The sequence below is a fragment of the Cherax quadricarinatus genome, chromosome 6 (genome assembly GCF_038502225.1).
Source record: "Cherax quadricarinatus isolate ZL_2023a chromosome 6, ASM3850222v1, whole genome shotgun sequence".
Lineage (NCBI taxonomy): Eukaryota > Metazoa > Arthropoda > Malacostraca > Decapoda > Parastacidae > Cherax > Cherax quadricarinatus.
The window spans coordinates 70,540,512-70,562,634 of NC_091297.1; the positions used below are offsets into that span (position 1 = coordinate 70,540,512).

The window sequence follows — 22,123 nt, forward strand, 5'->3', positions numbered from 1 at the left end:
CAACATGAAGCGCTGCCTCTTGCAAAAGCATTGCCGATATACCTTTTATTCTCATTTTTTTTAATTTGTATAATTTTTATGTTCTGATAATTACATTTTGTAGTGGTTCTTGTGATTTCATAGCTAATCTTTGTTCCGACACTAATATTAGGTACTGAAATAGTGCAAGTACCATCTGACTTACGACTGAGCTTGATTCCGACCAACTGGCCGTAAGTCAAAATGGACGTAAGTCGAACCTTTGAAAGTTGCCAATATACTGGGTAGGGCATAATGTCAAACCTTTGCTATATAAACTACCTACATAGTACTGTAATGTAATGTACCATCATCATTTCATTCTTTTTACCATAATTTACTTCTATTGATATATTTTAATCATTTATGTACTGTATAAAATGTATACATGGTAGTGAACTGTATTGTAAATTTTTCATCTCATACAGTATCATATGTTACTGTTATCTTTAACCCCTTCAGGGTCCAAGGCCCAAATCTGAAGTGGTGCCCCAGTGTCCAAGAATTTAAAAAAAAAAAAATTTTGTTATTTTTTCTTATGAAATGGTAGAGAATCTTTTTGTGAAGGTAGTAAAACAAAAAGTACGAAATTTGATGGAAAATTGACGAAATTATGCTCTCGCGAATTTTGATGTGTCAGCAATATTTACGAATCGGAGATTTTGCCGACTATGACTCCGAGTTTAGGCCAATTACATTATTCCAGTCAACCAAATTCTTAGCTATTTTACTAGTATTACTTCTATTCTATCGATTGAGCACAAGAAATCACCAAGTCAACTATTACAACTAAAAAATAAAGTGATCGGAAATTGTTAATTTGGCCAATTTAACACAAATTTCAAAATATTCCAATTTGAAAATAGGGTCCAGAATAAACAATGTATGTCTTCCTGAAACTAAACTAATGTTTCCTCTGTTCATTAGTTACATTTTGAGGCTTTACAAATAAATTCCACTTCGATTTTTTATTCACATAATGAATTTTTATTCACACCAAAAAATAGAAGATATACTGTTATGCAATACTGTAATAAGTGTATAAATATCATCACCATATTTGTGAATGTATATTAGACCCACCAGCTGGTGTGTATTAGATGTGTGAGGTCGTTTGTTTACTCTTGAATATCAGCAAAAATTTAACATTTCCGCTACTTTGAGCTCAGTTTCAAGCCATTTCCAGTGCTAAAACCAATCAAAATCATCTCTATTTCTGTAATATGTCTTCCATTCTATCAAATGAGACCAAGAAATCATGATTTCAGTTTTTTTCTCTCATTATACACAGTGTGCTGCAGGATCTGTTTTATGTGGTGCACACATACCACATAGATGTATTCTCTCATATCTAGGCCCAAATATACCACTCACAGTTTATCAGAGTGAGCTGAGCTCATGACGTAGATCTACGGTTTGGACCCTGAACGTAAATCCGTAGATCTACGGGACAGACCCTGAAAGGGTTATGTATTATTGACACAATGTAATGGGAGAATACCATTGGTAGTGTCATCCTGATAGAATGTCCTGTAACCTATACCCTAAGTAAAGAGAAACAACTGTGGAACATGTGTAGTACATATCTGGGTGGGTGGCTTGCTGGCTGAATATATTTATCTTTCTCTCTCTCTCTCTCTCTCTCTCTCTCCTTTTTTTTTTTTTTTTTTTTTACACAGGGTTTGACCAGGTTAAGGATCCCTAGCTTTATTGACAAGCTATTTACAGGTTAAGGATTCCTAACTTTATTGACAAGCTAAGAGCTGTTACCTACATCAGCTCGTTTGAAAGCATTTTTATTGTTATGAGACATACAAGTATTTTTATTGTTATGAAACATACAAGTATTTTTATTGTTATAAGACATACAAGTAAGGAACAGGATGAGGTTGGAGCCGTCTGTGGACTAGTATTTTCATCTGATCAACTGACTTTATCTCGTTGACATCGTAATGCTATACGAATGTGTTCCATACTTTAGTCATCCTGGGAATAAATGATCTCAGATGAAGTGATGTTCTGGAGAACGGTACAGCCAGAGTGAAGTTGCTACTTTCTGCCCGTCTTGTGGTATAGAAGCTTGCTTCACGCTATCCTCGAGGTGCTTCCAAGTGTGGTACTTAGACAATATTGGCTTTGTACATAACAGTAAGGCCACCCACATCCCTCCTGTGTTGAAGGCTCTGCTGAAATGACAGATCTACCCAGGATTGGTCCAGGCGAGAGATGAGACGTCTTGCTCTGTTCTCTACTCTGTTAAGCAGTCGCAGATGAGAAGGGGGCAGGCGAACCAAGAAAGTGGAGCATACTCAAGGTGTGAGCGTACTTCTGCCTCATACAAAACCTTGCAACCTCTGCTGTCAAGCAGATGCGAGATACAGCAAAGTGCTGTAAGCTTCCTGGCTGCCTTGTTTGCAAGATTTACAATGTGGTTTTTCATGGTCAGTTTGGAGTCAGATTTCAACCCAAGGATATCAACTTCTTCTCCAGGTGCTAACACCCTCCCATTCACCCTTACTGCTGCACCAGCATTACCATCATGGTGCCTAGAGATCATAATCATTTGTGTTTTCTCAGGTGCAAATGTTACTTGCCATCTATTTCCCCAAGCTGATATAGCTCTTAGCAGGTGATTGATGTAGCTTAGAGCAGCTGGCATTTCTTTTCTTGGATAAGTGAATGTCAGTGTACAGTCATCTGCATATGCATGTGATTCTGGGATGAGATGAAGGTCATTGAAGTAGACATTCCATAACAATGGTCCCAGCACGCTTCCTTGTGGAACACTTGCCCCAATAGAATGTCTTGCTGATTCTCTCTCTCTCTCTCTCTCTCTCTCTCTCGCTCTCTCTCGCTCTCTCTCGCTGTCTCTCTCTCTCTCTCGCTGTCTCTCTCTCTCTCTCGCTGTCTCTCTCTCTCTCTCGCTGTCTCTCTCTCTCTCTCTCTCTCGCTCTCTCTCTCTCTCTCTCTGCTCTCTCTCTCTCTCGCTCTCTCTCGCTCGCTGCTCTCTCTCGCTCTCTCTCGCTCTCTCTCTCTCTCTCTCTCTCTCTCTCTCTCTCTCTCTCTCTCTCTCTCTCTCGCTCTCTCGGTCTCTCGCTCTCTCGCTCTCGCTCTCGCTCGCCTCGCCTCGCTCGCTCTCGCTCGCTCTGCTCGCTCTCTCTCTCTCTCTCTCTCTCTCTCTTTGGTACACATAAGTGAAGTTATCATACATAGTATAAATTACCTAGGATAACCCAAAAAATCCAGATAGTGCTATACAGTGAATCTGTGCTCTAGTGCCCTAAATTAATAATAATATTAATAATTATTATTATAATACATATGTACTAATATTAATAATAATATTATTATTAAACTATAATATAATAATCGTGTTCACTCATTACTTACCTTAAAATATCTGTAGTTTTAATGTAGAGTGAGAAGTGAGTAAACAAGATTAAATGAATAAACAAGAGAGAGAATGAGAGTGTAGAAGCTTTGCGAGTTTTGTAAACAAACTAGTTGTTGTTGTTCTTACCAGCCTGGACACGAATGTTTTTTGTTCACTCTGTCAAGCTGACCAGAAAAAATCTCATGTTTGTTAATTTATTTATTTTATATTTTTTTTTTTTTTTATTATCACACTGGCCAATTCCCACCAAGGCAGGGTGGCCCGAAAAAGAAAAACTTTCACCTTCATTCACTCCATCACTGTCTTGCCAGAAGGGTGCTTTACACTACAGTTTTTAAACTGCAACATTAACACCCCTCCTTCAGAGTGCAGGCACTGTACTTCCCACCTCCAGGACTCAAGTCCGGCCTGCCGGTTTCCCTGAATCCCTTCATAAATGTTACTTTGCTCACACTCCAACAGCACGTCAAGTATTAAAAACCATTTGTCTCCATTCACTCCTATCAAACACGCCACGCATGCCTGCTGGAAGTCCAAGCCCCTCGCACACAAAACCTCCTTTACCCCCTCCTCCAACCTTTCCTAGGCCAACCCCTACCCCGCCTTCCTTCCACTGCAGACTGATACACTCTTCACGTCATTCTGTTTCGCTCCATTCTCTCTACATGTCCGAACCACCTCAACAACTCTTCCTCAGCCCTCTGGACAACAGTTTTGGTAATCCCTCACCTCCTCCTAACTTCCAAACTACGAATTCTCTGCATTATATTCACACCACACATTGCCTTCAGACATGAGATCTCCACTGCCTCCAGCCTTCTCCTCGCTGCAACATTCATCACCCACGTTCACACCCATATAAGAGCGTTGGTAAAACTATACTCTCATACATTCCCCTCTTTGCCTCCAGGGCAAAAAGTTCTTTGTCTCCACAGACTCCTAAGTGCATCACTCGCTTTTCCCCTCCCCATCAATTCTATGATTCACCTCATCTTTCATAGACCCATCCGCTGACATGTCCACTCCCAAATATCTGAATACGTTCACCTCCTGCATACTCTCTCCCTCCAGTCTGATATCCAATCTTTCATCACCTAATCTTTTTGTTATCCTCATAACCTTACTCTTTCCTGTATTCACCTTTAATTTTCTTCTTTTGCACCCCCTACCAAATTCATCCACCAATCTCTGCAACTTCTCTTCAGAATCTCCCAAGAGCACAGTGTCATCAGCAAAGAGCAGCTGTGACAACTCCCACTTTGTGTGTGATTCTTTATCTTTTAACTCCATGCCTCTTGCCAAGACCCTCGCATTTACTTCTCTTACAACCCCATCTATAAATATATTAAACAACCACGGTGACATCACACATCCTTGTCTAAGGCCTACTTTTACTGGGAAAAAATTTCCCTCTTTCCTACATACTCTAACTTGAGCCTCACTATCCTCGTAAAAACTCTTCACTGCTTTTAGTAACCTACCTCCTACACCATACACTTGCAACATCTGCCACATTGCCCCCTATCCACCCTGTCATACGCCTTTTCCAAATCCATAAATGCCACAAAGACCTCTTTAGCCTTATCTAAATACTGTTCACTTATATGTTTCACTGTAAACACCTGGTCCACACACCCCCTACCTTCCCTAAAGCCTCCTTGTTCATCTGCTATCCTATTCTCCGTCTTACTCTTAATTCTTTCAATTATAACTCTACCATAGACTTTAGCAGGTATACTCAACAGACTTATCCCCCTATAATTTTTGCACTCTCTTTTATCCCCTTTGCCTTTATACAAAGGAACTATGCATGCTCTCTGCCAATCCCTAGGTACCTTACCCTCTTCCATACATTTATTAAATAATTGAACCAACCACTCCAAAACTATATCCCCACCTGCTTTTAACATTTCTATCTTTATCCCATCAATCCCGGCTGCCTTACCCCCTTTCATTTTACCTACTGCCTCACGAACTTCCCCCACGCTCACAACTGGCTCTTCCTCACTCCTACAAGATGTTATTCCTCCTTGCCCTATACACGAAATCACAGCTTCCCTATCTTCATCAACATTTAACAATTCCTCAAAATATTCCCTCCATCTTCCCAATACCTCTAACTCTCCATTTAATAACTCTCCTCTCCTATTTTTAACTGACAAATCCATTTGTTCTCTAGGCTTTCTTAACTTGTTAATCTCACTCCAAAACTTTTTCTTATTTTCAACAAAATTTGTTGATAACATCTCACCCACTCTCTCATTTGCTCTCTTTTTACATTGCTTCACCAATCTCTTAACCTCTCTCTTTTTCTCCATATACTCTTCCCTCCTTGCATCACTTCTACTTTGTAAAAACTTCTCATATGCTAACTTTTTCTCCCTTACTACTCTCTTTACATCATCATTCCACCAATCGCTCCTCTTCCCTCCTGCACCCACTTTCCTGTAACCACAAACTTCTACTGAACACTCTAACACTACATTTTTAAAACTACCCCATACCTCTTCGACCCCATTGCCTATGCTCTCATTAGCCCATCTATCCTCCAATAGCTGTTTATATCTTACCCTAACTGCCTCCTCTTTTAGTTTATAAACCTTCACCTCTCTTCCCTGATGCTTCTATTCTCCTTGTATCCCATCTACCTTTTACTCTCAGTTAATTTATATGTTTATTATATAATTTGGAAAAAAAATTATAGGTGGATTAAGCAAAATGTCTATATTAACATTTTATACACATTTAATGTGCCTCAGAGTGATTATTATTGTTATTATCTTTATTATTATGGCGTCCTCAAGACCAATTACACTCTTAATGAGCAGTTCTGAGACATACACAGGTAGACAGAAAGACAGACACACAGGTAGACAGAAAGACACACACACAGGTAGACAAAGACAGACACAGAAAGAGACACACACAGGAAGACATAGATAAACAGATGCACAGATAGACAGGTACAGACAGACACACATATACAGGCAGACAGATACAGACAAGTTTATGTGCAACAGTGAAAACAAATAGAGAGTTCGAGAGTAAGAACCTTTCTTGCCACAATCTAAAGTGCAAGATTCAGACTTCCTCTTAGGGGCCATGGTGAAATTTACTGTCCAGTTAGTGCAGTTTATACAGTATGATGCTGCTGATAGGGCAGGGTAACTCAAACTGATGCTGTCTGCATGGCGCATTTCCACCGCGAGCAGGGCCGGATTACCGCATAGGCAAACTAGGCAGTTGCCTAGGGTCCCGCGCATTTGGGGGCCCCGCGGTCCAAGGGGTCCAGGGGCTCATCCAAGACTGCGCACATGGTGCAAGTGCAAAGGGGTCCCTACCTAAAAAGTTCAAGTGTTTGGAGAGTAAAATTGATTTTTAAAAATTAATCAAAACAAAAATAAATAATGAAATAAAATAAAATAAAATAAAAATAAATAAACCTAACCATAGATGGCAACACTCAACACGCCTTTCTTTACATCAGAACAGCTGTGTTTTCCCACTAATGGGTGAGTATGGGAGATTCCTCTCCAATTTTCTGTAGTAATTACATGTTATCTAGACTTGTACTGTGACAAATTAACTGAAGTGTTGTTGATAGACATTGATGTGTATGGATAAATGTTTGTTTTCACCTCTAAATGTTAAGGGAGGTACCTGATAGGGTTACTTGACCAGTAAAGACGCATGGACCAGTAAAGATGCATTTTTGGTAAAAATACTATAAAGAAAAACCTAAAAACGCAAACTGACTTCTGTTTGTAGGTTTCAAAAGCACTTTGTCCTGTCTTTAAGTCTTTATCATTTCAATAACAGATCTCAATTGATTGATGCTCTACATCACTTCTGTCGCAAATGCTTAGTTTTCAAGTTGCGAGGAAGTGATGTAGAACATCAATTAATTTACTACATATTTCCCCAGAAACACATAAGCCACATCAGAAAATCGTTGGTTGGGTGAAACTGAAAATTGTCCCTGCATTCTTTAATTCTCATGTCCTTATCTATGGTGGTAGGCCATATATCATGCAAAACATAATGATTAGTTTAGTTATGAAAATGGTAATATAAATACCATTGTGCATTGTTCTTGGACTCAGTATGATTTCTGTTTAAGTAAATTGGAGGTCAAGGAGGATGAATTAGTAAAATATTTGTAGCCCAAATCACTAACCTAATCTATGGTAAAAGTTCTGTATATGACTCCTTTCTGGTAACGTTTTGAATTTTTAGATGCGCAGCCAGAGGAAAGGGGGCTACAAGGGCCATATCCCCCCAATTGACAGAAAAAAAATTTAATAATAATTAAAAAATTAATAATACATAATTGATAATGAAAAATTTGTATTTGCATGATTACAGACAGTGATACATCCTCATTATGGCATCTCGTGAACGTGATGTTGGACGTTCTTATGCGAGTGGGTCACAGAAAAGAAAGAAGAAAATTCAAGAAGAAGAACAGAAAAAGAAAGATGTAGGAAGCTGCAGAAAGATCACAGTCATGCTCACGAAAACAGTTTCTGATGTTACCAGTACAGTTGAATCTGCAGATAAGTCAGATCATACAGGAAGCCCTCCCTCCATTATTTCTCAGCCAGCATCTACTTCTTTTGTGTCTCCTCTCAATGTCTCAACGGACATTTCATCCACAGGATTTGTCTTAAAAGATCCTGCCTCATGGCCAAATGTAATCCCAGATTCTCTGTGTAATGCTTTCATTGCAGAAAACTTCAGTCAAACTCTGAACATTGACTTTAGGAAATCAGCAAGGATTTATGATGATGGAAGTCGTCGTTGTTTAAAGTCATCTATGTTTTATAGGAAGCTTGCAAATTCAGAAACTGTGAAAAGATCATGGATGGTATACTCTGAAAGCTCAGGAAAAGTGTACTGTTCAGCATGCAAGCTATTTTCTACCAAAGAAAATACCTTCACACAGGGGTTCAATGACTGGAAAAATTCCAAGCATTTCGAGGAACATGAAAACAGCACCACTCACAGGAGCTGCATTTTAGCCAGTGTATTTCGTGCACAGGAAAAAGGCTTATTGGATTCTCATTTGGAAAATCAAACTGAAAAAGAGCGCACTTATTGGAGAAAAGTTCTAGAAAGAGTTGTTGCTGTTGTAAAATTCTTAGCTCTAAGAGGACTTGCTTTCCGTGGAGAAAATGAGGTTTTTGGTACTGAAAACAATGACAATTTCCTAGGGATCATAGAACTGTTAGCACAATTCGATCCATTCTTAGTAAATCATGTGTCACGCCTTGGGAATGCAGGAAGAGGCACTGTATCTTACATGTCATCTACTATATGCAATGAATTTATTGAATTGATGACTAAGAAGGTCCTCAGTAACATCATAGCAGCTGTGAAAACTGCAAAATATTTTGCAGTAAGTGTAGATTCAACACCAGATATTTCACATACAGATCAATTGACATTCATTGTTCGCTTTGTCGACTCCAGTGGTAAGCCTGTAGAGCGCTTTATAAAATTCACTCCTCTTTCAGGCCATGATGGAGAAACAATGATGAATGTAGTACTGGATACTCTGCTTGAACATGATCTCTCTATTATGGATTGCCGTGGCCAGAGCTACGACCATGCAAGTAACATGTCGGGTAAATATAATGGATTGCAAGCCCGTATCAAGCAAATCAACCCACTTGCTGAATATGTGCCCTGCTCAGCACATTCTCTTGATCTTGTTGGGTCATGTGCTGCGGAGTGTTGTGTCGCTGCAGCTTCATTTTTTGGACTTTTACAAGCACTCTTTAATTTTTTCTCTGCTTCAACGCATCGGTGGAGTATACTCAAGTCAACCATTCATGGAGATGTCATCAAATCATTATCAACAACAAGGTGGTCAGCACAGCATGATGCAACTCATGCTTTGAAAGACAGCTTTGCTGAAATACGTTCTGCTTTGATCCAAATAGCAGAGGATGAAGACCAAACAGCAACCACAAGAAGCGAAGCAGCCAGCTTAGCATCAAAATTGGAAGATTTTGAATTGGCCTTACTCTGTGTGCTTTGGGACTGTATACTGGAACGGTTAAATGCCACGAACAAGACACTTCAGAAAATTGAAATTGAAATGGCTACTTGTGCTAACCTCTATGCAGGCTTAGTGGAATTTGTAAGCTCACTTCGCAATGGTGAAGCTTTTGAAATGTTTGAAGAGAAAGCTAAACTGCTGGTGAAAGACTACAGTTACCGGGCTGATCATCAGTGGTCAAGGAAGAGGAAACGCAATTTTGAAGAGCCAGACAATGAAATTGTGTTGCTACCAAGGCAGAAATGTAAGACAGCTACATACTTCGTCATTCTGGATTCACTGATCACAGAATTGGTGAAAAGAAAAGAAATCTACCAGAATCTCAATGACAAGTTTGGATTTCTGTTCAAAATTACTACTATGCCAGATGCAGAATTGAGAGAAGCTGCATTAAAGTTGCAACAACACCTTTCAACAGATGTTCAGGACACATTTGTTGAAGAATTAGTTAATTTTTCTGGGTATATGAATCAGATTAAAGTTCCACCTGAAAAATGTGCGCCCTCAGCTGCTTTGAAACATTTAAGAAATGCAGGTATCTCAGAAACCTTGCCTAATGTTGACATAGAGTATCGCCTTTACCTAACACTTCCAGCTACTAACTGTGAAGGAGAACGTTCATTTTCTGTTTTGAAAAAGAGTGAAAAACCAGCTCCGTTCAACAATGAGCCAAGACAAATTGTGTAACCTAGCCTTGTTGACCATTGAGTCTGATCTAACAAGAAATATTGATTTTCAGAATATAATTGATGATTTTGCCAATATGAAATCCAGAAAAAAGTTTATTTAAGAAGTGCCTGTGAATATAAACAATTCTTTACTTTCTTGAGTTTATATGATTTGATAGTCTTATGCATGTTGCAATAATAACAATAATGGTCAGTGATTTATAAAGGGAATAATAGTGCTGTAGTGGTTATGCTGAATATAATAGGTACATGATGTCACTACTTTAATAGCCTAATCTAGTAATACTATGCTGTCTTGAGTTTATTCTCTTTAAAATGCATGATTTAACAAGGTAGTTATAATGGCTTGTAGGTAGTAGGTTGGTAGACAGCAACCGCCCAGGGAGGTACTACCGTCCTGCCAAGTGAGTGTAAAACGAAAGCCTGTAATTGTTTTACATGATGGTAGGATTGCTGGTGTCTTTTGTCTGTCTCATAAATATGCAAGATTACAGGTAAGTCTTGCTACTTCTACTTACACTTAGGTCACACTACACATACATGTACAAGCATATATATACACACCCCTCTGGGTTTTCTTCTATTTTCTTTCTAATTCTTGTTCTTGTTTATTTCCTCTTATCTCCATGGGGAAGTGGAACAGAATTCTTCCTCTGTAAGCCATGCGTGTCGTAAGAGGCGACTAAAATGCCGGGAGCAAGGGGCTAGTAACCCCTTCTCCTGTATATATTACTAAATTTAAAAGGAGAAACTTCAGTTTTTTCTTTTGGGCCACCCCACCTCAGTGGGATACGGCTGGTACGTTGAAAGAAGAAGAAGAAGTTATAATGGCTGTTGGTAAATAGTTTTGGTTGTCTTGATGTACTTTCCCTATTAAATTTAATCTAAATAGCCAGAATGTATTTAACCCTTTCAGGGTCCGTCCCGTAGATCTACGGCTTTTCATTCAGGGTCCAAACCGTAGATCTACGCCATGAGCTCAGCTCACTCTGATAAACTGTGAGTGGTACATTTGGGCCTAGATATGAGAGAATACATCTATGTGGTATGTGTGCACCACATAAAACAGATCCTGCAGCACACTGTGTAAAATGAGAGAAAAAAAATGAAATCATGATTTTTCAATTAAAACAGCAACTTTGCAGTGTTTTTTCGTATATTTTTTATAGTTGTATTTGCGATTTCTTGGTCTCATTTGATAGAATGGAAGACATATTACAGAAATAGAGATGATTTTGATTGGTTTTAGCATTGGAAATGGCTTGAAACTGAGCTCAAAGTAGCGGAAATGTTAAATTTTTGCCGATATTCAAGAGTAAACAAACGACCTCACACGTCTAATACACGTCAGCTGGTGGGTCTAATATACATTCACAAATATGGTGATGATATTTATACAATTATTACAGTATTGCATAACAGTAAATCTTCTATTTTTTGGTGTGAATAAAAATTCATTATGTGAATAAAAAATCAAAATGGAATTTATTTGTAAAGCCTCAAAACATAACTAATGAACAGAGGAAATGTTAGTTTAGTGCCAGGAATGCCTACATTGTTCATTCTGGACCCTATTTTGAAATTGGAATATTTTGAACTTCGTGTTAAATTGGCCAAATTAACAATTTCCGATCACTTTATTTTGTAGTTGAAACAGTTGACTTGGCGATTTCTTGTGTTCAATCGATAGAATAGAAGTAATACTAGTGAAATAGCTAAGAATTTGGTTGATTGGAATAATGTAATTGGCCTAAAATGGGAGTCAAAGTCGGCAAAATCGCCGATTCGTAAATATCGCTGACACATCAAAATTCGCGAGAGCATAATTTCGTCAATTTTCCACCAAATTTCGTACTTTTTGTTTTATTACCTTCACAAAAAGATTCTCTACGATTTCATAAGAAAAAATAACAAAATTTTTTTTTGAAAATTCTTGGACACTGGTGCGTGACTCCAGATTTGGACCTTGGACCCTGAAAGGGTTAATTAGACCTTAAACAGGCTCACACCGACCCCCCCCCCCTTAGCTGGAAGGGGTCGCTTCGCTTACCCGTAACTCAAAGGGGCCCCGCCAATCTGAATAGCCTAGGGCCCGGAGACTTCTTAATCTGGCCCTGACGGCGAGTATCGTCAAATATTGTACAGCGGTATACATGAGCCGGCCCAGCCCAGCTGCTGGATGCATGGTTGTAAGTCAAGTGGACGTATGTCGAGCAGGTCGTAAGTTGGATGATAGGTGTAATTCATTGTTTTTTTGTGCTTGCAACTGCTAAATAAGTCACCATGGGCCCAAGGAAAGCTAGTGCCAGCCCTTTAGTAAAGAAAGTGAGGAACACGATCGAATTAAAGAAGGAAATCATTGAAAAATACAAGAGCAGAGTGCGTGTTACAGAACTTGCCAGGTTGTATGGCAAACCACATTCAACCATCACTTCGATTGTGGCAACAGGAAAGGAAATACAGTGTGCTGTTGTTGCAAAAGGGGTAGATATGCTGACAAAAAAGAGATTGCAAACCCTCGAAGAAGTGGAAAGGTTATTGATAAATTAGACACGTGCAACTCTTGGGTATCTTTATTGAGGAAACGTTTCACCACACAGTGGCTTCATCAGTCCATACAAAGGAGAATCTTGAAGAACAGGAGGAGAATGAGGTAATCAGTCCCTCAGCCTTGAGTCGATGTGGTCAGTCCATCAATCTTGAATAGAATGCGGCATAAGTGCAGAGAAGGAGCTTATAAACCATAGGCAGGAGAGGTGCAGCAGTCATAGGTGGTGTCACATTTGTTCATTGTGGAAGTAGGTCATGCCCAAGGGTTAGGCAAGCGAAGAATTCCCAAATATTAAGATCCCAAGAAGTTGCAGTGTCTGACAGGATTGTAGATTAATGGTTCAGAGAACCGAACATGTCGGTTCTCTGAACCATTGATCAGTGGCCAGGCCTCTGACTTCAGTAATAATGATAGTGACGTGGATTGTGATTTTATTGCTCTTGATGATCATTCGAGTAGTGATTGTGAGGAAACATATTCACCAGTGAAGTGTCGGTATATACGCCGCCGCATGCGCTCTGATAGTGTTCCCTATGCAGTGCCCAGGGGACGGAGCACATCCTGGAGTACATCCCGTGGCCCTACACCATGAATAGACAGTGAAAGTGAGGATGATGTGGCTACACTTGGCATGGATAGACCAAAGGCATCAGTAGGTGGTGGTAGTGGTGATGGTAGTGCCATGGCCATGCATGACTCACCAGCCCAGACTGGGACCCACGCTGCTGACTCCTAAGTTCAAGGACAAAGCGGAGTGTCAGCCACCAGCCCACCACAACCACAACTACCAGCACAACCAGCTTATGATGTCCAGTATCCACCAGCAAACTGTATCTGGGATTGGCAGCAAAATCCCAATTTTGTTCCCAAGTCCCACCACTTTGATGACTCTCAAAGTGGAATTCTACCTACTTGTCCCCTTGGAACCACGGCCAGTGAACTGGAATTCTTTGAACTATTCATTGACCAGCCCTTGATGGAAACTATTGTCAGGGAAAGTAACAAGTATTTTGAGTACACCATGGCAAATACAATCATATCACCACAGTCAAGACTACACCGGTGGAAAGAGACAACTATTGCAGAAATGTATTTGCTTTTTGCAACAATAATGCTTATGCCTCATGTCTATAAGCATAATATAAAAGCATACTGGTCCACAGATCGGCTAATTTGTACCCCAGTCTTCACTGAAATCATCCCAGTGAACAGGTTTATCTTACTGTTATGTATGTTGCACTTCTCCGACAAAACCAGGCCTGACAGAAGTGACAGGTTATACAAGATTAGAAATGTTTTTATGTATCTGAAACAAAAGTTCAACATGTACTTTTATCCATTCAAGAATCTTGTACTTGACGAGTCCTTGATTTTGTTCAAAGGTAGACTGTCGTTCAAACAGTATATACCGAGCAAGAGGAAACGCTTTGGTATAAAACTGTTTGTACTCTGTGACTGTGACAGTGGCCTAGTATTGGATGTTGTTGTATACACGGGAAGTAAAACACTGAAAGATACCAGGATATTATTGGGTATTGCAGGTGACGTAGTGAGAAGCATGAAGGCACCTTATCTTGGTAAGGGGCATACATTATGCAGTGGAACCTCAAAAATCGAGCTTAATCCACTCCAGGGGCTAGTTCTAATTTCGAAAAGTCTGAAATTCGAATCATTATTTCCCATAAGAAATAATGGAAATACAATTAATCCGTTCCAGAAACCCAAAAATATTCACACAAAAAATACATTTTATAGAAATTAATTACAGGGGCTTGGACTTCCAGCAAGCGTGCATGAGCGTGTTAGATAGGAGTGAATGGAGACGAATGATACTTGGGACCTGACGATCTGTTGGAGTGTGAGCAGGGTAATATTTAGTGAAGGGATTCAGGGAAACCGGTTATTTTCATATAGTCGGACTTGAGTCCTGGAAATGGGAAGTACAATGCCTGCACTTTAAAGGAGTGGTTTGGAATATTGGCAGTTTGGAGGGATATGTTGTGTATCTTTATACGTATATGCTTCTAAACTGTTGTATTCTGGGCACCTCTGCAAAAGCAGTGATAATGTGTGAGTGTGGTGAAAGTGTTGAATGATGATGAAAGTATTTTCTTTTTGGGGATTTTCTTTCTTTTTTGGGTCACCCTGCCTCGGTGGGAAACGACCGACTTGTTGAAAAAAAAAAAAAAACATATAAAATAATACATGCATATAATATAAAATGTAAAATAACATTTTTACTTACCTTTATTGAAGATTATTGATGGCATCTGGAAGATAGGGAGGAGGAGAGAGGGAGTTGGGGTTAGTGTTTGGAGGGAGAATCCCCCTCCATGAGGACTTCAGGTAAAGCCCTCTCTGGCTGCCTCACCATGTCTTACAACATTGTGTATGCCACTACACTTCTTAAATCTCTCAAACCAGCCTCTGCTGGCCTTAAATTCACTATCAGCACTGGTTCCAGGAGTTTTCTGTACCAGATCAGCATGCAACTTCCTTGCCTTTTCGCAAATAATCGTCTCTGAAACACTATCGCCTGCAATCTCTTTATCCTTGATCCACACCAGCAACAACTTCTCAGCCTCTTCAACTATTTGTGATCTTTTTTTGGTTAGCATATTAACACCTTTCGCAATATAAGCTTCCTTGATTTGTTCTTACTTTGCCAGGATAGAACCGATGGTCGACTTGTTTTCCCATACATCCTGGCAAGCGCAACAAGTCTCACACCACTCTCATACTTCTGTATTATTTCCTTCTTCACATCTATGGTGTTTCTCACTTTCTTTACCACAGGGGTACCACTAGCAAGTTTCTTTGGGCCCATGGCAGCTTATTTCACAGTCCCACAAACACTAAACACAACGAAATAATCGTAAAATTTGTGAATGAGAGCACAGGTTAGTGTTCACTCAAGCATAAACAAGGCTAGACTGCTCACGGCGCCTGCACGGGGATGCGGACAGAGTGGGCCAGCGGACAGGCCCCGTACCCAGTGGTCCGAAATTTGAAACGTGTTCGATTTTTGGTACACAGTTTGTCCGAAAAAATGGTCTTATTTTCGAAACGTTCGATATTTGGTACGTTTGATTTTCAAGGTTCCACTGTATACTGATAACTGGTACACAAGCCCTATACTCAGTGATTTCTTGCGAGTGAACATGGCAGATGTGTGTGGCACAGTGTGTTCTAATCATAAACATATGCCCAGGTTCAACGCAGGCACTCGTGGTGAAGAGGTGCAGGTGTTTACTGCCAATGACATCATGGCATTACGGTGGCATGACAAACAAGATGTCACATAGTTGACAACCATTTACCCTAACGAAATGCAAGACAGTGGCAAAGTTGATAGAGTGACTAATGAATGTATTTGAGAACCAGTGACAGTGATTGATTATACACAAAACATGCGTTTGGTTGACAAATGTGACATGCAGATTGGCTTTGTTGATTGTGTTCGTAAGAGTTACAAGTGGTACATGAAACTTTTCTTCCATCTCATGGGCATTTCAATGCTCAATGCATATAATATGTTCCAAGTGAAGACTGGCAACAGACCACCGTATGGTGAATTTTGTTTGTCTGTTGTCAGACAACTCGTAATGAAATACCAGGTAACAACAACTGCTATACAAAACCGCCCTCGATCTCCTCAGGATATACCCAAGCGTTCGAGGAGGGAAGGTGATCACTTCATAATACAGCTTCCTGCTACTAAGAAGAAATTTGCTCAGAAGAGATGTGTTGTCTGTTTACAAACAAAACGACAGCAACAAAGACGCACAGACACTCAGATTATGTACGAGGAATGTAAGGTACCTCTGTGCTTGGTGCCTTGTTTCAAGGAGTTCTACAAGCTGCAACAGTTCTAAAAATATGTCCAGTGATTGTACATATATAAATATATGATAGAACGTTAGTATTATACAAGATTTGTGCATGTTTATTGTAATAAACAAAAGTGGTAAACAGTATTATAATAACTTTAGTGTAGTTATTGTGTTCAATACAGTGAGTTTATATATATACATTATATACAGTATTGGTCTCACAGGCCACAAATGTTACTAGGAAAAGAAAAAGTATAAAAAATGTAAAATAAAGAAATACGAGTTTGCGGAAATCGCCAATGTTGCCACCACCCAGTCATTTTGGGTCAACTTCTCGCCTCTGTATCTCGGTAAGTACTGATCAGAATTTTTTTTTTATTACCTTCACAAAAATATACTCTTTAATTCTGTTAGATTTTTTTTTTTTTTCAAAATTTCTTGGACACTGGGGCACCACTTCCGATTTTTGCCTTGGACCCTGAAAGGGTTAAGGTAAGAAATACAGTTATTTCTGTTACATTTGTAATATTAAGCAGTGAAAACAACATGATACATCACAACAATGAGCTATAATTACATATTCACTTTTATTTTTGTAAGATCTCTTGGTCTAAAAAAAGTTGTTTGGCTTTTGGGGGCTCGCAGGAATGTAATCCTATTTTTCCCATAAGTTCTTCAGTTCATTGAACATGGTTTTACCTAACACGGTGTTTACAGGAACGTAACTACCGTGTTAAATGACGGTCTGCTGTATACAATTATTGCAATATTGCATAACAGTAAATCTTCTATTTTCTGGTGTGAATAAAAATTCATTATGTGAATAAAAAATCAAAATGAAATTCATTTGTAAAGCCTGAAAACGTAACTAATAAACAGAGGAAATGTTAGTTTAGTGCCAGGAATGCCTGCATTGTTTATTCTGGATGCTATTTTGAAATTGGAATGTTTTGAACTTTCTGTTAAATTGGCCAAATTACCAATTTCCGATCACTTTATTATTTTTTTATTTTTATTAACTCACTTGCTGATTCCCACCAAGGCAGGGTGGCCCGAAAAAGAAAAACTTTCACCATCATTCACTCCATCACTGTCTTGCCAGAAGGGTGCTTTGCACTACAGTTTTTTAACTGCAACATTAACACCCCTCCTTCAGAGTGCAGGACTCAAGTCCGGCCTGCCGGTTTCCCTGAATCCCTTCATAAATGTTACTTTACTCACACTCCAACAGCATGTCAAGTATTAAAAACCATTTGTCTCCATTCACTCCTATCAAACACGCTCACGCATGCCTGCTGGAAGTCCAAGCCCCTCGCACACAAAACCTCCTTTACCCCCTCCAACCTTTCCTAGGCTGACCCCTACCCTGCCTTCCTTCTACTACAGACTGATACACTCTTGAAGTCATTCTGTTTTGCTCCATTCTCTCTACATGTCCAAACCACCTCAACAACCCTTCCTCAGCCCTCTGGACAACAGTTTTGGCAATCCTGCACCTCCTCCTAACTTCCAAACTACGAATTCTCTGCATTACATTCACACCTCACATTGCCCTCAGACATGACATCTCCACTGCCTTCTCGCTGCAACATTCATCACCCATGCTTCACACCCATATAAGAGCGCTGGTAAAACTATACTCTCATACATTCCCCTCTTTACCTCCAAAGACAAAGTTCTTTGTCTCCACAGACTCCTAAGTGCACTGCTCACCCTTCTCCCCTCATCAATTCTATGATTCACCTCATCTTTCATAGACCCATCCGCTGACACGTCCACTCCCAAATATCTGAATACATTCACCTCCTCTATACTCTCTCCCTCCAATCTGATATCCAATCTTTCATCACTTAATCTTTTTGTTATCCTCATAACCTTACTCTTTCCTGTATTCACTTTTAATTTTCTTCTTTTACATACCCTACCAAATTCATCCACCAACCTCTGCAACTTCTCTTCGGAATCTCCCAAGAGCACAGTGTCATCAGCAAAGAGCAACTGTGACAACTCCCACTTTATGTGTGATTCTTTATCTTTTAACTCCACGCCTCTTGCCAAGACCCTCACATCACTTTATTTGGTAGTTGAAACAGATGACTGGGCAATTTCTTGTGCTCAGTCAATAAAATAGAAGTAATATTAGCAAAATAACTAAGAATTTGGTCGACTGGAATAATATAATTGGCCTAAAATGGAAGTCAAAGTCGGCAAAATCCCCAATGCATATTTATTGCTGGCACAACAAAATTTGTGAGAGCATGATTTTGTCAATTTTCCATCAAATTTCATACTTTTTGTTTTATTATATTCAGAAAAAGATTCTCTACCATTTCTTAACCCTTAAATGGTCCAAACGTATATATACGTTCTCTCGTGTAGCGCTCCAAACGTATATATTTGTTTTTTCATTCATTCAAAATTGGAGCCATAGGCCTGAGTCGCCTAGACATGAGAGAATGGGTGTGCGCAGTATACAAAAAATCTGGGATGCGTGGGTACCACATGGTAGGACCAGTTACATTCAGCTCCATCTTGGGTCAACATCATGGCACATCCTCATGATTCACTCACGCCTCATCGTATTAACACTCTATTATTCGAAGAAAGTGATATAGATCGTGAGTTTAGTGGATCTGACACCAATGGGGCCAGTAGTATTCAAGGAATTTTTGAAAATGTTGACGATAACCCAGATGACCCTCAGCCCATCACCTCTGGGGTAGCGACACCTGTCCTAGGGGCAAGCACCTCTGGGGTAGCCAGTGTGGCCACAGCAGACCCTAGGCCAAGCACTTCTGGGGTGGCCAGTGTGGCCACACAAGACCCTGGGCCAAGCACCTCTGGCGAGTGTTACCCATAGGCAACTTCACAAGAGGAAACTATCATTTTCCCGGTGTTTTAGTGATAGTAAAAGTGATGTAAGTGATGATGAGATTGATTTAATGCCATTCGAGGATTCATCTAGTGATAGAGAAGTTCATTATTCAGCAGTGAAGCGTACTTTTAGGCGTCATTATCTATGTTCAGGCAGTGTGCCATATGCAATCCCCAAGGGTTGTGGCAGGTCAGGTTCCAAAACCCCGGCCACCGATAGTGAAAGTGATTATGAAGGCGAGTATGTGGGGATGGAGGAAGTAGTGGTGGGTAGCACGGTGCCTGAACCATATGGCGCAGTGCATGGACAGACAAAGGACCGCCTGGCATCCCCTCAACCATGTGCTGCCTCCACTCCTGTCCCTCCTCTCCCTCGCCCCATGCCACAGGTCCACTCTGCACCATATAATCGTGAGTGGAACTGGACACAAAGTATATTCGTGCCACAGCCTTGTGATTTTGATGTGAGTGGAAGTGGTATCCAGCCAGAATGTCCCATAACGAATGAGTCTACAGAGTTAGACTATTTCCAGTTGTACTTTGACAAGCTTATAATGAACTTGATAGTGACCCAGACAAACAATTATTACCGATATGTCATGGACAACATAACAGAGGTTGGAGAATCATCACGGCTGCACAGGTGGAAGGACACAATAGTGGCTGAAATGTATTTATTCTTTGCCACTGTCATGCTTGTGCCACATATCTATAAGCACAATATACGTAATTACTGGTCCACAGACCACTTCATCAGTACTCAGTCTTCCATGGCCTCCTTCCCTGCAACAGATTCACTCTGTTGCTACGAATGTTGCACTTCTCAGACAGGAATACGCCAAACAGAAATGACCTTCTATACAAAATTCGGGAAGTGTTTATGTATTTGAAGTAGAAATTCATTGCATGCTTTTATCCCGTCAAGAACATTGTTGTTGATGAGTCCTTGATTCTGTTCAAGGGACGCTTGTCATTCAAGCAATATATACTGAGCAAACGTAATCGCTTTGGTATAAAACTTTTTGTTATGTGTGACTGTGAGAGTGGTCTTGTGTTGGATGTTATTGTATACACCGGGAGAAATACACTCGATGATGACAGATGGATGTTGGGCATTCCCGGTGATGTTGTTTGCAGGATGATGGAACCATACCTTGGCAAGTACACAGACAACTTGTATACAAGCCCTATGCTTGCTGATTTCCTACATGTGAACAATACTGATATATGTGGAACAGTGAGAGGGAATAGAAAAACATATGCCATGGTTCAGTGGAGGCAGTGTTTTAGGTGCAGTGCAAGTGTTTCATGCTAATGACATCATGGCACTGATGTGGCATGACAAACGGGACATGACATTGCTGTCAGCCATCCACAGAAACGAGATGGTACAGACAGACAGACTTATCAAGTTCAACAAAGAACCTATTGTAAAGCCAGCTGCTGTCGTGGACTATATGAACAACATGCGACTAGTTGACAAGTGTGACATGATGATAGGGTTTGTTGACTGTGTGTGTGTGTAGGAGTTGCAAGTGGTATATAAAACTGTTTTTTCACCTTGTAGACATTGCAGTGCTCAATGCATTCAATATGTACGAAATAAAGACTGGAAAACGACAACGTTTTGCAGAATTCTCTCTGAATGTTGTCAAATAGATAGCAAGAAAGTATGGTACCACACCTGTACCTGCCCCCCAACAGCGACCTGTCACACCACAGCGTGTCCCCCAACCACAACCAGTGGGGGGAAGTGCCAGACCAAATCACTCCTAACTGTCACTATCTGGTACCAATACTACCTACCCAAAAGAAGAAGAATGCCCAGAAAAAGTGTGTTGAGTGTGCTACCACCAAAAAGTGGCCCCAATAGCGGAAGGACACAGGATTCATTTGTCACCAGTGTGGGGTGGCACTCTGTATGAATCCATGCTTCATGGAGTATCATACAATCGTGGAGTTCTAGAAACATAAGTGGGACATGTAAATACTTGTATATAGTTGTAGATAATAGAATGTGATTCATCCAGGTGTGCAAAATCACCTGTCATTGTGTACATGTGTGTTTATGACAATATGATAATAATTTTGTATATAATATTGGTGTATAAACAACAATTGGCATTGAAATCAAAAGATTTGCCATAAAACATAATTATCATATCATGAAAACCAAGAAAATTAAAAAAAATGGAAGAAAACGGCAAATATGTAGAATTTCTGCAAGCGGCAGTGCTCCATATTGCCGTCAGGTGATCACCAAGTGCCAACTTCGCGGCCTCATATCTCGGTAAGTAATGACTCTGAAAAAAAAAATTTATTCTAAAACACTTAAAAAAATGTGCTCTTTTTTTTTTTTTTTTTTTCCAAAATGTTCAGGGCGCTGCGCGAGTGAACGTATATATACATTTGGACCATTTAAGGGTTAAGAAAAAATAAAATTGTTTTATAAATTCTTGGACCCTGGCTGTCACTCTGAGATTTGGCCTCTGCACCCTTGGATTTTCAGAGTGGTAGACTAGTAACAGTTTAATTTTTCAGTCTCTACTAGCAGTACCACACAACAAGAGTGTTAGCCTGTCTTTCATGGTCTTGTGTCCTGGTAATGATTTTTCTTTTTGTGCGATGTAGGTTTTCTCTTAGGCATTCTTTTCCAAAATAGGCTGGTTTCATGACACTTAAAAACTTGTTGAGGAATAA

At 39.9% G+C, this 22,123-nt stretch overlaps 1 protein-coding gene across 6 annotated transcripts in view; it reads left to right on the plus strand.

The window, feature by feature from the left end:
- Positions 1-22,123, plus strand: part of LOC128694605 (uncharacterized) — a 528,306-nt gene that overhangs the window by 310,145 nt on the left and 196,038 nt on the right. The gene's annotated exons all lie outside the window — the stretch shown is intronic.